This window comes from Chelonia mydas, chromosome 3, assembly GCF_015237465.2.
Source record: "Chelonia mydas isolate rCheMyd1 chromosome 3, rCheMyd1.pri.v2, whole genome shotgun sequence".
Lineage (NCBI taxonomy): Eukaryota > Metazoa > Chordata > Testudines > Cheloniidae > Chelonia > Chelonia mydas.
In genome coordinates this window covers 32,207,850-32,225,435 of record NC_057851.1, presented here as the reverse complement: position 1 = coordinate 32,225,435, position 17,586 = coordinate 32,207,850, and the positions used below count along the sequence as shown (strand labels likewise).

At 41.4% G+C, this 17,586-nt stretch overlaps 1 long non-coding RNA gene across 5 annotated transcripts in view; it reads left to right on the top strand.

Annotated features, from left to right (window-relative positions):
- Nucleotides 1-7,981: 7,981 nt before the first annotated feature.
- The window catches only part of LOC119565746, a 128,530-nt gene continuing 118,925 nt past the window's right edge, over nucleotides 7,982-17,586 (top strand). For all 5 annotated transcript variants that reach the window (XR_006289383.1, XR_006289384.1, XR_005224582.1 and 2 more), the window contains exon 1: nucleotides 7,982-8,140. This is a non-coding gene — a long non-coding RNA (uncharacterized LOC119565746). The remainder of the gene's footprint in view (nucleotides 8,141-17,586) is intronic.

Sequence of the window (17,586 nt, the reverse complement as noted above, 5' to 3'; positions counted from 1 at the left end):
CAGTGGTTATTAGCAGGAAGAGCTCCCAGTTTTCATATTATGTACATCACTAACTTTCATTGCATTAGACTCGGCTAGGAGAGTTGTTTTAGGAGATATTTCTCCACACAACAATTTCTGTTGGCTCTCTGCCTGCTGCAGCTCCATTTCTAAGGGTTCCCTCATAAATGCTGACTTATTATTTCTGTCTATCATGCTTTAGTAAATACTACCTCATTAAAACTACCCTAAAGTGGTTTCAGTTTTGAAAACTCTATATTAATGTCTCCATGAGGCAACTAGTGCTGGAGGGTTGGTTCTTGCATTCCGGTTAAGAGATAATGAGTGTTATGGAGTATGAATTTGCAAAAGACCAGTCTTTAAGCCAAGATCAGTAAAAAGGATGGACTGTAACATGCTTAGATTTTGTAAGGTTTTATAACTGCCTATGATACTAAAGTACAAAGCAAATTAGTTTTTAAATTATGGTTCACAAGTTTCCGTACACAAGTGTAAAATCAATTAGCTGTCAGCTATTGGTTAATTGTGACTCAGTGACCTGCCTTGCTCCTGCCAGGAGTTCTGAGCAGAGGTTTGTAATAGGGAAGACACAGTATTCTTCTCAGTTACTAATGCATTAGGGACTGAAGTCACTTTATCAGAGCCTCCTGGAAAAATAAGATAATCTCCCTGAAATGCACAGGTATTGGAACTGTCATATTAATAGGGATTAAATCCAAACTTATTCTTAGTGAGATCCCACACTGTTATCCAGGAATCTCAGATACCGTATTAGTATGAGATGTCTTTGGCATGGCAGGGAAGACTCCAAAGAGGTAACCGAGCCAAGGTCATCTCTGGTGGAACTTTAGGGATGAAATTGATCCATCATGTACAAATGCTAAAATTCCAGAAAATGAAATTCAAATTACAGTACAATTGGGGATGTCTGTAAAGATAAGACTATTTCCATTAGAGACAGAGATGACAGATGGGGTAGAATTTCCATGTGCTTAGAGGTTTGAGGGGAGAACATGAATAACACAATGGAGGAGGCCGATAATGACTGAGTAGAGGTTTGTAACTTAACTTTCTACAAAGGACCTGAGAATGTCCTAGAAACCTACAGGGGGTTAAAATACATGGAGGAACAGTAGTGTCATTGTCTTCGGCCCAAGTTCCTGTTACAAAATAAGTGTTTGCCTGAAAAACCCCACCTTGCTAGCAGATATTGATCCTGCTAGGGAGTAAAATAGGTTCTTCAGACTCATTGGGGGCTACATTCATATCTGTGGTAACTATGTTGGCTTCACCAAGATGAATTTAGCCCTGAGGCAAGTGGATGCACCCCAGTTTGGGGAGGAGTTATGAGCTGAATTTTATGTTGTAGTATTGCTCACTTCTAGCTAACTAGGTACATATATGGCCCCATTTCCATAGTATCTAAGCACCTCTCAACCCCACTGAGTAGTAGGAAAGTATTATGTTAACTATTTTACAGATGGAGAACTTAGATACAGAGAAATGAAGTAATTTGCCCAAAGTCACTTAGGAGGTCTGGGACAGTGCCAGGAATTGACCTCACATCTCCAAAGTCCTAGTTCTGTGTCTTTGCCCCCCCTCCCCCCCCCCCCCCCCCCCCCCCAAAAAAAAAGAGAGAGAAAAAAACAACAACCACTCTTCCTTTTCTGTGAGTTTGGTCTCTCCGCAGTCTGTGCACTGTGTTTGAGAACAGGCTAGGAAAAGGACCTCCTCCCAGTCCCATACAGCAGCGTTGTCAGACAGTGCACCAGTGTTAGGTTTTTGCGGGTTTAAATTGGAATCTTTCCTTGAAAGAAATGGTGCTACTGTACTTCCTCTTCAACAAAACTGAAGTATACTTCATTTTAATGTCCATGTTATATAAAAATTACCAGTACAAATAAAAGGATTGTTGTGTTTACTTCTATGCAACATCATTATATAAAATAAACCAAACCATATTCCACAATAGAAATCAGGGTGTCAGATTAGTTTAGTTGTTATACGCGGGGGACAGTATATTTTGGGATGAACTTATTATATAATTTTATAATTAAAACTTTATTTTTTATAAGGAAGAAAAAGTATGCAGAAAAAGGAATAACCTCATTAGTTAAAACCCAAAATATACACATGCACACATTTTATATATATATATATATATATATATATATATATATATATATATATATATATATATAAAATTAAGCAAGGCAGAGGGGATCTGAGAGCCTGGTGTGTTTGCTGAGCCTGTTAGCTGGGTACAGAGGATGTTGTAGTTGCTGAATAGGAATAGATGTTGGAAGGAGCAAATGAGGGGGTCCGGATGCAGGCAAATAGGTGCGGAGGTGAGGTAAGGGTTTGGAGGAAACAGATGGGGTGTTGAGTTGCTGACCCCGGGGGGGATGGACAGGAAACACAAATGTTAGCTTTTGTTCCTCCATTCACTGACAGACATTTGATGTTAATTTAGTACACATAGTAAGCATTTGCAGAATACATACTATACCCTGCAACGTAAGTAATCTGTTCAGAATTTGCTGCCTCAGAAAGTATTAGTAGAATCCATGTTACTGGATTCAAGAAAAATACCTGGTTTCTCAGGATAAATTTGAATTAAATCCTTTATTAGGCTCCCTGACCACATAATGCCAAATTGGGGTCACTACAGATTTTTTCCCCTCACCACATGTTAGCAGATAAAATGGAGTGTTTTCTTTTTTTTTTTTTCTAGGATCAAGTGGGTATTTCTGTGATGGCTTCCCTCTTGGCTGAGATACCTGTTACTCGGGGTTCTTTCAACCCAAAGCTCTTGGTAACTTTTACTCTGTGCAAGGTGGTGTCAAGAAATAAATCAGGGGAGACACGGTCATCCGACCGAAATCTCCCCATACAATACCAGGGATTGAACTCAGACCCTCCAGAGCTAAAATCATGAGCTGTGAAAGCTTGAGCAAAACAGCTATCCCTACGTAGATGGGGACTGTCACAACTTGTTTCTTCTGTGCTCAGCAGAAGGGGGGACATGTCACACAGGCTCACTAGTGGGTTACTTAGCCACACTGTCAACGTCTTGTGATTGCGTTGGTGGGTCTTAGTACTTCATATATTTCTCTCTCTCTAGCTATGCTTTCCTCACTACTACTCCAATTCAATTCACAAGAGGTTAGAAAAGAGCTACTAAACAATGCTTCCTTAGATTTTAAGCACAGACATTGCCAGAAATTACATAGTGCAAACATGCAGGAATGTCTTAGTGAAGTTGGGAGTGAGTGACAGGGGATGGATCACTTGATGATTACCTGTTCTGTTCATTCCCTCTGGGGCACCTGGCACTGGCCACTGTCGGAAGACAGGATACTGGGCTAGATGGACCTTTGGCCTGACCCAGTAGGGCTGGGCCATTCTTATGTTCTTATGTAAAAGAAATGCAGGAAAACAGTCTGGTTCAATGTAAATCATCATAAGTGTTTGAGAGATGCAGTTTTGGCAGTGTTGAATCACTTTTTTCAGATCCATTAAGTTTGGCAGGCCATGGCTCTTTTAACCATTCATACTGATTCCTGATGACACTAACATCTGAACTGTTTATACTGTTAAACTAAGTGTACAGTAAGGCTAACCCTTGGCATTAATACATTACCATTCCAGTTGTACTATAAAATCACTTCACTGACAGCTATGCTGGATCCAATTCTGCTTCCACTGGAGGCAAAGACTAATGACCTTTGGCTTCAGTAGAAGCAGACTTGGTCCCACAATGTCTCTGCAGCTCAGTTGGCAGTATTCTTGTCCAGGAGTCATAAGCTGAATTCCTGTTCCTATCCAATGCTGCCACTGTAGTCCAGCACAAAGGCAACTTCTGCTTTGTAAGAAGTACTTTGCTTTGGAAAACCATTAACCCAATATACTGTCATGCCTAGCTCTGGTAGCTTTCCAGGTGTAGTGAAGGATCCCATAGAACTTGCCTCAGTGGGTAGGGGATAGCCCCTGGCATTCTGGGTAGTATTCTCTCTCTTTCACAGGTTATAATGTCTAAGGTTAATTGCTGAGCATGTAATTGCTTTTGTATTTTTGTCTACACATTCCATTCACTTACTCATTGCTCTGTAATGTGCCTTCCATGCTGGAGGTATCCTATGTTGTAGTATATTTGGAACACAGCAAGAGCAAAGTGCAGCACAGGAGCTGCACAACCAAATCTATAAATGGGTTTACAGATAACTGTTTTCTCCATTTAATCCTTTCAAGGCCCTTTTCACTCATTTGGGTAGAGAGATGCCTACACTGCTTTGCTTAACTTAAGGGCAAGAATAAAACATGTAGTAAAACCTAGTCTGATCTTGATGAATTGAGGTGAGATTAGATTCTTTGTATGTACAAAATATCCCGTCGCTTGTAGCAGTTTATTTTATTGCAAGTAATGTTTGCATACAACCAAGTATCTGATACATTTATTAAGCCTTTATTTTATGTTTAATTTACTAGTGCTGCAGGCACAACATATTTTTGCCAAATCAGTGTTACACAGAGAAAAACACTTATCCCGTATCAGTCTAGGCTCATGGTTATACTTGTACATTCAAAACCCAAGATACATTAGAGCTAATGGATCAGCACAAAGGGACAAATAGAAAGTCATATTTCCCCACCCTCTGTTTTGAGAAATAATTATTTATTTGGCAAATAGAATTAATCTATGTACATGTTCATTGTCTGATTGAATTTCAGAATACTGCTGTCATCAGTTTTCATAATTTCTGCAAAAATGGCCTTTTCTTCACATAGCCTGATACGAAAGGAGACAGACTGATTATTACACCCATATGCCTTCATTCCTCCCTCTCTCTCTCTCTCTCTCTCTCTCTCTCTCAAATACAGACACTGCTTTGGTTTGTGACTCCTCTGGACGTGAGTGCACAGTTAAAGAAGTTTTACAAATCTGTTTCCCTAAGACAATCTGATGTGTTTGGCTTGTCAGTGCACCACAGCAGTGTCACTGGCAAGAGATTATTATTGGGGCCCAACCGGCCTAAATTGGGAAATGTCCTTTCTGTAAAAAAGCATGCTCAGTGGTAATCATATTCTCATCTGATCAGGAAGCGGTCATCACAATAGCAAGGCCCAACAGTTAAAGAGCTTATTTTTCTAAATCCCTTCATCCTTTCTAGAATAGAGGAGCATTGACAGCAAGTTACTTAACTCTGTCCAGCCGCAGCTGTGTGGGTTTTGCATAATTAATTATTTATACCAAGGCAGACACAGTAATTAACTTCCAGCTGAATATGATATTCTGATCAGAAATGCTTTGCATTTCAGCTGTCCCTCAAGCAAGTAACTGTCAAAGCTGTGCTGTTTGACAGAGTAGGGCCTGCTCCAAAACAAAACAAACCCCCACCCAGACATCTGTTTTGAAACAAAAAGAACCGAGTCTCAAAGCAGTGCTTATACATATTCCCTAGTTTCTGTCAGTGAAGAACAATGGATTACTTCTTGGCAAATTCTGGTTAATTTAATCTGGTTTCAAGACACCATACAGAGAGTGTGGGCCTGTCTCTCCTCTTATATACACTAGTGCAAACTGGGAGTTACTCCACTGAGATCAATGGACTTGCACTGGTGTAAAGCAGGTGCGAGTGGGGAATCAAGCATTGTGAATTTAAAATGAGGTTTATTGTCGCCATCACACTTTTTATTTTTTGTTTTGATGAGCTGAAATGTGATATAATAATTAGTAATACTGAGCTCTGTACATACTCGAAGCTTTATTTGACCTCATTTATTTATAATTATTGCTATTGCCTGAAAATATCAGTTTACTTGACCACAAAGACAAAGTTTTTTTTTATAATGCAGCCAAATTCTATGCCGACACATTTTTCCTACTATTCTTTTAAACAAAAAATAATATTAAATGTTAAGGATGTGGCTAACCACATAAAAGCCAAGAGATGCCTAGCATATGGCCAAATGTGGAGCCTTAAAGTTGCCACCTTTTGCGTATGCATTACAACTAGAGCTGGGTGGATATTGCCTTTTATTTCTATCATTTCTATTGCAGAGCCCCATAATCATGGTCCTGTTGTATTCTGTGTTACATGATCTAAAAGAAAGAGGTGATCACCACCGTGAAGAGGTTATGATATAGCTGAGATACACCTCCAAAAACACATACCCACATTGTACCAGTAAAACCTGCATTACCATACCCAAATGGTAAACCATGGCTAGAAAAGCTTGGACACGCAAGCGTTCAAAAATCACTCCAGCTTTAGTCCATCTTTGTTATCCATTAGAGACCAGATTGAGACCTATGTGGGACGTGCCGACTATCCTGACTTTAGGGCTCTTACACTTTCCTTTGAAGCATTTGGTGCTGGCCACTATCAGAGACAGGATAGTGGACTAGACTGATGTTGGGTCTGATCCAGTATGGCAATCTCTACATTCCTAAGGCCTGGTCCAAAGTCCATTGAAGGCAATGGAAAGATTCTCATTGACTTCAATGAGCTATGGATCAAGCCAAAAGGTCTTGTCTATGTTAGAAACATTGATCTAGTTATACTGGTGCAATCTTTAAACTGATTTAATTACACTGATGCAACATATCCAACATAGACAAGGTATTGAAAGCAGGCCATTAGCTATTTCAGTGCCACCATTCTCCATCTCCAGTCTTTTTTAGCTATCTCTGGTGACACTTCTTAAGCTCCAAAGTTCCCTGATGAGAGGTAGTAGAGGGGAAGGTAGTTTGTGGCCAAGATTCAGCTCTGTCTTGTTAAAAGTAGTCAGTTTTCTATACTGTGATCATTAAACAATGATGTGGTTCAGTCATCTAGAGAAACTATCACTTCAATTTTATCATCAAGAACAGGGCAGATTTTGCCTCTTTATGTAATTTGTACTCACAATGCTTCGTACGCTAGTAATTTATTATAATTAACTCCTCTATTTTCCTCTGAATCAGGTGTACCTCTTCCTCAAGTGGCATCTCCCATTGTCCTGCCCACTCCTGACTAGTAGAGTCCCAGTCCTATGGTACTTTTGTGGCTAGGCTTCTGTAGGATAAAGGAAGTGGAAATATTATCCTGCTCCCCACATGCTTCTGGTCCATTCCTCCCTCACATAACAGAGTGGAAGTGAAGACTGGTCCTATAACTTTCAGTTGTCAAGGATTCTGCATAGCCTGAATTTCAAAGCCTAGGGCTACAGTAGACTTTAAAATAGCATTAGGAATAATAATAAATAAAATAATTCTATGTTTTCAATTTCCTGCCACTCTAAGTCTCTTTCAACCTCTAAGGGTATGCCTGCACACCAGAAGCTGTGCATGGACTAGCCTATCTGACCAAGCTTGAACCCAGCTAGTGCAAGTAACAACAGCAGTGAAGGTAGGACAGTGCAGACCTCAGCAAAGTACAAACCCGACATGGACCTTGGGTACATACTCTGCCAACTAGCCTGCTCTGAAGTCTGTGTTTATTGTAACCCATACTAGATGGATTCAAGTTAGTTTGCATAGTCTGTGCATGGCTTTTGCTGTGTAGATGTACCCTACAGCTTTCTTGGGAGGGCTGAAAGAGGTGAGCATTTTAGGAGATACACTTGCAAAACCTTGCACAGGTTTTTTTTTTCCTTTTTACTTTAGTGGGAATCATTTGGCTAACATTCTTGGTAGTGCTTTGAAAATTTATCCTTTATACCTGCTTTTTTTCCTATGCAAGTCAACAGGAAAGAGAAAAAAGATACCAGAAAACAGATTTAATTTCCTGTTTCTTTGTTTTTACCTCTGAATAGTGGTTTAATATCCTGGTTGAGAAAGTTGTGGTATTTCCAGAGAAAGGTCAGGATGATTTCTAGCACATGAGTTCACCTGTTTGATTAAATAATATTTAGAGAGCCTTTACTATCATCCATCAGTCCAGCGGCTCTGCTGCCGGCCTCCTTTTCCAACCATGCTAAGTCAGCACCTTCAGAAGCAGTATGTCCTCTGAATCACTCTGGAGACCATTGTACTGCATGCAGGCAGAGCTGATGATTCAGAGGAGTACCTGAGACTAACTAGCAGGTCAGATTCTCCTCTGACTTATAGGAGTGCCGTTAACTACAATGGAGTCACTCTGGATTTACACTGGTGCAGGTGAGTGGAGGATTAGGCACTGTGTCCAACATGAAAACAGAATAAAATGGTCAGGTATTTAAACAGTATGCGTACAATGTAAAGAACTGAAAGGGAAATCGGTGAGGGAAATACTTCTGTGAAAAACAAGTAGTAATCAGTCAGTAACAGGCCTGGACCTGCCTTATCTTTATAAACTAGCTGTGCTATATTTGGCTGCAGCTGAGGTCAATGGGAGCTGTGCTCTGAACATATGAAGTAGTTTACAATGCTAAGTACTCAGAAAAATTAGGTCCTACTCATCTCACATTAGGCACCCAAAAGGAATGGATACCTTTGACTCTAATCTCTATGCCTCAGTTCCCCATCTGTAAAATGGGGATATTCTACCCCTCACCTCACAGGGCTGTTGTGGAAATAAATTAAGTTGTCTTCTTCGTAGGGATGATGTAGATGTAGAGCAACATCTATAATATTTCATTCAGATGGGTAAGCCAGATAATTGCATCAGGAGAAGCAGATTGTATCATTGTGATACCTCCTTTGTATTTGTGAATTGGGTATTGAGTTGTTATATGTTCCATGGTCTTTTGTGGGTGACCACAGTTGTACACTGGAGAATCTTTAAATTTCCACTTGTATAAATTAAGTGATGTTTGTCAAGCACTCAGATACCATAGTGATGAGCACCATAGAAAAGCAGTTGGGGAAAAATAATAATTTCTGACTTCAGATCTAAGTTTAAATAGTGTGTAGTAAATAAGGCTTGGGGCCACACACTGAGTAACAAGGAGAAAACAAATAAAGATGGAACAGGCAACCTTCATTCTGGCGTTTCCTAACTTTCAGTGTGCGACTTTACAGCCTTAATAAAGTTATTTTAATGTTTTCTTTATCTGTATTATGCAACTGATAGTGCACATGAACTCTTTCCAAGTATAAATCTAAATGCTGCAAATATTTATTGCATTTTTAACCAACTTAACCCAAAATAATCTGGGCCTGATTTCTCCATTGCCTAGAACCTTTGTACAGGCATTGACATTGGTGCAAAGTGAGTATTGAATTCTACAGGCCTGATTCTCATTCATATTAAGGCCCCTTTGCACCACTCTGGGAGTGAAAAGGGGCCTTCTGTGAGCACAGAAAGGGAGTGTAAATAAGAATCATGCACCACCATTCTGATTTGGTATACCCACTTCACATTCTACAATGTTCTCAATAACTAAGCAAGGTGCAGGGCAATGGAGAATCAAGCCTTCTAATTTTAAAAACATAAGGTCTGACTCTGATATCTGTAAATCAGGAGTGACTCCTCTAAAATCAGTGAAATTACACTAGTATAAAATTAGTATGAGACCAGAATAGGGTCTATAGCAGAGGTGGGCAAACTATGGCCCACAGGCCACATCCAGGTCACGGGACCCTCCTGCTAAGCCCCTGAGCTCCTGGCCTGGGAGGCTCGCCCCCGGTACCTCTCCTGCTGTTCCCTCTCCCTTGCAGCCTCAGCTCACTGTGCCGCCAGCGCAATGCTCTGGGCAGCAGGGCTGCGAGCCGTTGCCATGCAGAGCAGCTGCAGAGCCGCGGCCTGACCCGGTGCTCTGTGCTGTGCGGTGGTGTGGCCGGCTCCAGCCGGGCAGCACGGTCGCCTGTCCTGGCGCTCTGGGCAGCGCGGCTGTAGCACCGCCAGCCACCCGTGCTCCAGGCAGCGCGGTAAGGGGGCAGGGAGCAGAGGGGTTGGATAGAGGGGAGGGGAGTTCAGGGTGGTGGTAAGGGGGTGGGGGTGTGGATGGGGTCGGGGCAGTCAGAGGGCAGGGCACCGGGGGGTTGAATGGAGGCAGGGATTCCAGGGGGGCAATCAGGAAGGAGAGGGGGGCTGGAGGGGGTGCCAGGGTTAGTCAGGGGCAGGGGTTTTGGGGGCAGTCAGGGAGAAGGGGGGGTTGAATGGGGCAGGGGTCCCGGGGGGGCAGTCAGGAAGGAGCGGGGGGTTGGATGGGGAAGTGGGGGACAGTCAGGGAACAGGGAGAAGGGGCCCTAACCGGCCCTCCATACAATTTCGGAACCCCAATGTGACCCTCAGGCCAAAATGTTTGCCCACCCCTGGTCTATAGGTTTGATTTTTCAACTGGAACCACTCAAATTGCTTTTGTACTATTGAATCTGATTATTTTTTCTTACATCAATTTGAAAACAATAACTAAAACGACAAAATACTGCTCTTATCTCTAAACGTTCAAGTACATAGTGTATACCTCTCAGGGCTTGTCTACATTACCTGCTGGATCGACGGGCAGCGATCAATCCAACGGGGGTCGATTTATCACGTCTAGTCTAGACACGATAAATCGAACACCGAACGCTCTCCCATTGACTCTGGTACTCCACCAGGGCGAGAGGCACAGACGGAGTCAACAGGAGAGTGTCAGCCGTCGACTTACCGCAGTGAAGACGCTGCAGTAATTAGATCTAAGTACGTTGACTTCAGCTACGTTATTCACATAGCTGAAGTTGCGTAACTTAGATTGATTTCCCCCCAGCCCCCAATGTAGACCAGGCCTCAGTGATAAATGGACAATACATACAACCTTTAAGGGGGGTGGGGGAGGAAACATTTCTGCACAGACCCAATCAAGTACTCATGAGGCTTCCACCCAGGTGCACTGTCTGTCTATCAACATTACAGGCACTCAGGGAAAATAAAGAACAATTCAATGTTGCCATCTCTGTGAAACAAATAAACCCAAACAGCCGAGACAGACAAACAAAGAACACTTGGCATGAGTGGGAGGAATAAGCAATATATCTAGAAATAAATGGCTCTTTTACATTTCAAATCTGGATTCTTGGTTTGGCAAAATAATTTATTTTTGCAGACTTTGAAGATAGTGTTTGAGGACATTTGCTTTTCATTGTAAGCACTGTTGTCTTGATTCATAAGAGAGAGATCAATGTGAATTTCTACCTATAGGGTTGAGACAAAATGTTTTTATACCAGAAGTAAAAAATTCAAAAATGCCTACATGACTTAGGAGCCTATGGCTCATTTTAAAGAGTGACCTAGATACTTAGACCAATATTTTCAAAAGTACTTAGGCATTGCTCCACTCAGGGTTGCAATGCCTAACTCCTACGTGCCCTGCCACCCAATGGAATTCTTAGCCTGGAGTTAGGTGTTTTCCTTGCCACAGGAATGTTAAATTTAATTATACTATGGTGCTGTTACCAAGCGGTCCAGCTATAGTCACCTCTTGGACCTGATCCTGTGCTCCACTTAGGACTAAATCATGAATTGCCTCTCCTCTTGTGGGTTCCAGGACTAGCTGCTCCAAGAAGCAGTCATTTAAGGTGTCTAGAAACTTTACCTCAGCATCCCTTCCTGAGGTGATATGTACCCAGTCAATATGGGAATAGTTGAAATCCCCCATTATTATTGAGTTTTTTATTTTAATAGCCTCTCTAATCTCCCTGAGCATTTCAGAGGCACTAACACCATCCTGGTTAGGTAGTCTGTAATCTAGCCCTAATGTTATGCCTACTGTCATCTGCGAATTTGCTGAGGGCGCAATTAATCCCATCATCCAGATCATTAATAAAGATGTTGAACAAAACTGGACCCAGGACCAACCCCTGGGGCACTCCGCTTGATACTGGCTGCCAACTAGATGTTGAGCCATTGATCACTACCCGTTCAGCCTGACAATCAAGCCAGCTTTCTATTCACCCTATAGTCCATTCATCCAATCCATACTTTGTAAACTTGCTGGCAAGAATACTGTGGGAGACCGTGCCAAAAACTTTGCTAAAGTCAAGATATAGCACATCCACCGCTTTCCCCATATCCACAAAGCCAGTTATCTCATCATAGAAGGCAATCAGGTTGGTCAGGCATGACTTGCCTTTGGTGAATCCACGTTGACTGTTCCTGACCAACTTCCTCTCATCCAAGTGCTTCAAAATGGATCCCTTGAGGACATACTCCATGATTTTGCCAGGGACTGAAGTGAGGCTGACCAGTCTGTAGTTCCCCACGTTCTCTTTCTTCCCTTTTTAAAATGTGGGCACTATATTTGCTTTTTTCCAATCTTCCGGGACCTCCCCCAATTGCCACGAATTTTCAAAGATAATGGCCAATGGCTCTGCAATCACATCAGCCAACTCCCTCAGCACCCTTGGATGCATTAGATCTGGACCCATGGACTTGTGCACGTCCAGCTTTTCTAAATAGTCCTTAACCTGTTCTTTCACCACTGAGGGCTTCTCACCTCCTCCCCATACTTGTTGCCCAGTGCAGCAGTCTGGGAGATGACCTTGTCTGTGAAGACTGAGGCAAAAAAAGCATTGAGTACTTCAGCTTTTTCCACATAATCTCTCACTATGTTGCCTTTGCCATTCAGTAAGGGTCCCACACTTTCCCTGACCTCCTTCTTGTTGCTAACATACCTGTAGAAACCCTTCTTGTTACCCTTCACATCCCTTGCTAGCAGCAACTCCAGTTGTGCCTTGGCCTTCCTGATTTCACGTCTGCATCCTTGAGCAATACTTTTATACTTCTCCCTAGTCATCTATCCAAATTTCCACTTCTTGTAAGCTTCCTTTTTGAGTTTAAGCTCACTGAAGATTTCACTGTTAAGCATGTAGTTAGGTCCCACTGGAGTTAATGAGACAAGCATATGCTCACAAGCTATACTGGACTGGGACCCTTAAAAAGATTCTCATGTATCTGTGCCAAACTGCAAAATGGAAAAAGTAGAATGTGATGGTCTTTTAAAAGGAAAATGAGCTCTGGCAATCTACTCTAGCCTAAGATTAACTGGATTGGTGCTATAGGGAGTCATGGGGCCTTGTGTGCAGTTCTGGTCTCCCATGTTTAAGAAAGATTAATTCAAACTGGAACAGTACAGAGAAGAGCTACTAGGATGATCCGAGGAATGGAAAACCGGTCTTATAAAAGGAGACTCAAAGAGCTTGTCTTGTTTAGCCTAACCAAAAGAAGGTTGAGGGGAGATATGATTGCTCTCTATAAATTTATCAGAGGGATAAATACCACCGAGGGAGAAGAATTATTTAAGCTCAGTACCAATGTGGACACAAGAACAAATGGATATAAACTGGCCATCAGGAAGTTTAAATTTGAAATTAGACGAAGGTTTCTAACTATCAGAGTAAAGTTCTGGAACAGCCTTCCAAGGGAAGCAGTGGGGGTAAAAGACATATCTGGCTTCAAGAATAAGCTTGATAAGTTTATGAAAGGGATGATATGATGGGATAGCCTAATTCTGGCAATTAATTGATCTTCAACTATTAGCAGTATATATGCCCAATGGCTTGTGATGGGATGTTATATGGGATCCAAGTTGCTACAGAGAATTCTTTCCTGTGTGTCTGGCTGGTGAGTCTTGCCCACATGCTCAGGATTTAGCTGATTGCCATATTTGGGGTCGGGAAGGAATTTTCCTCCAGGGCAGATTGGAAGAGGCCCTGGAGGTTTTCGCCTTCCTCTGTAGCATGGGGCACGGGTCACTTGCTGGAGGATTCTCTGCTCCTTGAAGACTTTAAACCACAATTTGAGGGCTTCAATAGCTCAGACATAGGTTAGAGGTTTGTTACAGGAGTGGGTGGGTGAGATTCCATGGCCTGCGTTGTGGAGGAGGTCAGACTAGACGATCATAATGGTCCCTTCTGACCTTAACGTCTGTGATTCCATGTGTTCCTTTTTTGAGATGTTTTCTATTAAATTGGAACCTGTAACATATATGACACTGCTACAGTGATGGGTGCCACACAAGATGACTAACTGTAATTATAATCCATTTACTCAAAGTAGCTCTATAGATCAGTCTAGTACTAACAGCACATTTTGATATAAACAGAATATCCGTATAGAAGTGCAGTATTGGAAGAAACCTGGCACAAAATAGGGATGAAGAGCACAACCTTCTATTTGGAAGTGTTTGTTTGTTTTTAATAGTTTACCAACAATGCTTCTACCCAAACAAATGGGTTCTTTGAAACCTATACTACTAAAACTAAAAGCTGGACAAATGAAAAATTCTGTCTGGTATTTTATTTAAATAGGAAATAAATGGCATCAGTTGGTATGTTTGAATAGCTATTCAAACATGAAACTCTTCTTGTATGTGCAGTGAAATTTTAGAATATTTGTGAGGTCCGACTGGTGGGTGTGGGCTTTTTACCTTTAGTAGAAAATTATCCACAAGATTACAATTCTGGGGGGAAGGTTTGGAGTCATGTTGATTCTTAGCATATAATTTCTTATGTCAATGAACAAATTTAGCCTAAAATAGTGAATTATTTGGGACATAAAGTAGAGCATCTTGTACCTCATGTTCATAGTGTAGTTCACTTGATGTATGTTTGTACATCCGAAAGCATTTAAATGGTTAACTTAATTCATCAACTCAAACTCAGTATATCACTTAAAACAATAATCTTGTTATAATGGCCAGCTGTTTCTGCTGATAATAAGGATTCTGAAATTTCACATGCATGCATGACTTATGAGGGGAAGGAAAGAAATTACAGAAGAAAGGAAAATAAATGGGAGTTTATTATAGTTATTTCCAAATGTGGGTATGAAGTACCTATTATTCCAGTACTTTCTTGTGTATGATCACTAGCCTTTTCTAAAATACCCATCCCCTTTTTATCATTTAAAGTAATATTTCATGTCCAGTGTAACATTCCTTTCAAAAGCATGAGAAGCCATGTGTTCTTTCTAACTTCAGACTTCACGATGGTTTGAGGTAACTCACTGACCCCCAAATTTCTATCTAGCTCATATCTCATTCCCTCAGTGCATCAAACTGATTATTATCTGGTCTTTGATGAAGTGAACAGACTTTCACTTGTCTTTGGAATTATCTCAATTACTGTATCCTCACTCACTGTGGATAATGCCACACAGAGAGTTTTCCAGAGGACAGGGGGTTAAATTATCAGAATGCTGCTGTGATCCTAATGTAAATGAACATTTGGTGGTTTATTTTTTTCTCAGCTTCTGGTTACTACATTATTAGCATAGTTTATGTATTTTGCATCTCAGTTAATAAGCAGTTTTTAGGGAAAAGATTGATGCTTTAGAAGAGGGATTATAGACCATTCTCCTTTATAACAATATCTGGAACATGTGTTTGTACCATTCAGACTAACTGGCTTTGATTTGTAGGCCATATGTACCACTGACTCATTCTAATCTGTGTTCCTGTCTGCTACTTTGGTGTGATAATACTAAGCTATGAGAAATTGGCTCATCAGTTTACAAATTCAGACTATTTCCTTTTTTTGCCAGATCTCCACAAAAAGTTAATTCTGCCTTGGTATTGAAGTCTCTCCTATTACTTTGCATTGCTTCAAGTGTGTTGATTTTAAGAAATTGTATACAGCTAATTTCAAACATATTCAAAACCTTCTTCTGAAAGTCCTTCTTACAGATCAAAGTATTTTGTGATTAAAAAGTACTCTGTTAGAATATTAGGGAGGGAATATATTTATATGGGCCAGATCCTCAACTTTGTCAAAACCAATACATCCCTACAAAACATTTCAACTTTGACTAAGGGGCATATTTTGATGACATGAAATGTATTCGGACCAAATCTTATTAACATGCTTTCAATATAATAAGCAAGTGATGTCCTGTTTTTCTTGATCAAGCTTGGATACTACATGCATGTTGTCAAGCCTCATGGGAGCTAATACTTCTTCTAAGTTGGCTAGTACAGCTGTCAGACTTGGGACAAAGCTGGGTTTCCCTCCCTGAACCTGTCACCTTTCAGGCAGAACATTTTGTAAAAGACAAAATGCTCCATCTACCCTAAAACATAAAGCATCTTCAGGGCAGTGGAAACTAATGTGCTGCTTTAATACAAGCATCTCTTGTGAAGTCTCTCAGTCCTTGTATTCTTTGAACTGCAGAAGGAATATTACATTAATATAAATTAGTAGCACAGCAGTATTCAGAATATGGGACTATAAGAGTTAATGAGATGATGCCCTGCTGCTGGACCCTTGCATACTAAAGACCCACATGGTTTTATCTAAGAGCAAGCCTGCTGAACCTCTCTGCAAAGCCACTGATCATGGAGGACCAGCAGCAACAGAATGGTGCCCCTTTCAGAATAGACTGCTGGAAGCAGCAAGCCTTTCCCATACCAAAACCCTATCCGTGTAGATGGGGGAAGGAATAATAGCTATGATTTACTAGGGAGTAAATCTTGTTCTTTTTTTCTAAAATATGCTCTAGTTTAAACAGGAATTATTTCATAGTAGTTTTATTGCCTTTGTGGTACAGGAGGTCAGACTCGATGACCACAGTCCCTTCTGGCATTAGAATCTCTGAATCTTTGGAACTAAGTAATCATAAATAATGCTATACTCTGAACTGGATGTAGTTGAAGGGGGGGTATACATGTACATGCTGTTGTTCGGTGCTGAAAGCAGGAATGTCATTGTCAGGCTACTCAGTGCTTTTGTCCTTGGAGCTCCAGTGTTATCAGTACTAACAGCTGATAATGCAGCCTACTGATTTAGCAGACCTCAATGTTACTCGTAAAGAAAGACCACAGGCACAGTGACAAAGGCACTCAGCCAGGTTTATTGCCCTCAAGGCACAGTTTTAGTACTCTGGCTCTATGGTTACAGGTGCACTAACACATAAGTGCCCAGTGGCAAGGAGTGGTTCAATCAGCAGTGGGAGTGTCTGCTGTCCCCTAGGCCACACACAGGTTTATAGGAAGCCTTTTATAGGCTGAGACAAACAACTTACACACCACCTTATGTGTTTTATGACGTTTGTTACCTCCCCTTGTTCCTGATATCTAGGACAAAACATCCCTATGCATTGTTCTGTCAAACCATCTTATCTTGTACTAGATTGGGATGTATTTGTACTAGCTGGAATATATTTACATAAGTATCTATTGCCTAGAACAGTAACAACTACTTTGCCAAGTTCACGTACGGGGCAGTGAACTTGGAAGCATCTGTTTTAATACATGGTCTGACTGGTTCACAGCCTGTGGTTCAGCCCTCAGATCTTGCATCAGATCCAGTGCTCCAGTCTCTCTCCCGCTACTACACATACATTCACAAAAGTTAAAAAGGATTTGGTTATTGGGTGCTATATCAAATAGCATTGTGTTCTTTGAGTTTAATGGGCAGTCAGCCTTCACTGGGGCAATGCAGAGCTGCTCCACCCTGGGGGGAAGGGCACCTTGAGCATAGTTCCCCATCCTGCTCAGTGTATCATCCTGCTCAGTAGGTTAGTATAGAGGGAGTGGGAACCATGGGCATGACTCCTCCTACACCCTTTGAGGTACAAAATGCTCCCTCGAGTGCACAAAGAGAACTGTCTCTTCCCTCCCTTGAGCCCAGGGACTGCAGTTGTTTTAAAAGTTCCTATGTGCTGCCCAGGAGCTAAAGGGGGTGGCTCCTGGTGCAGTCTCTCA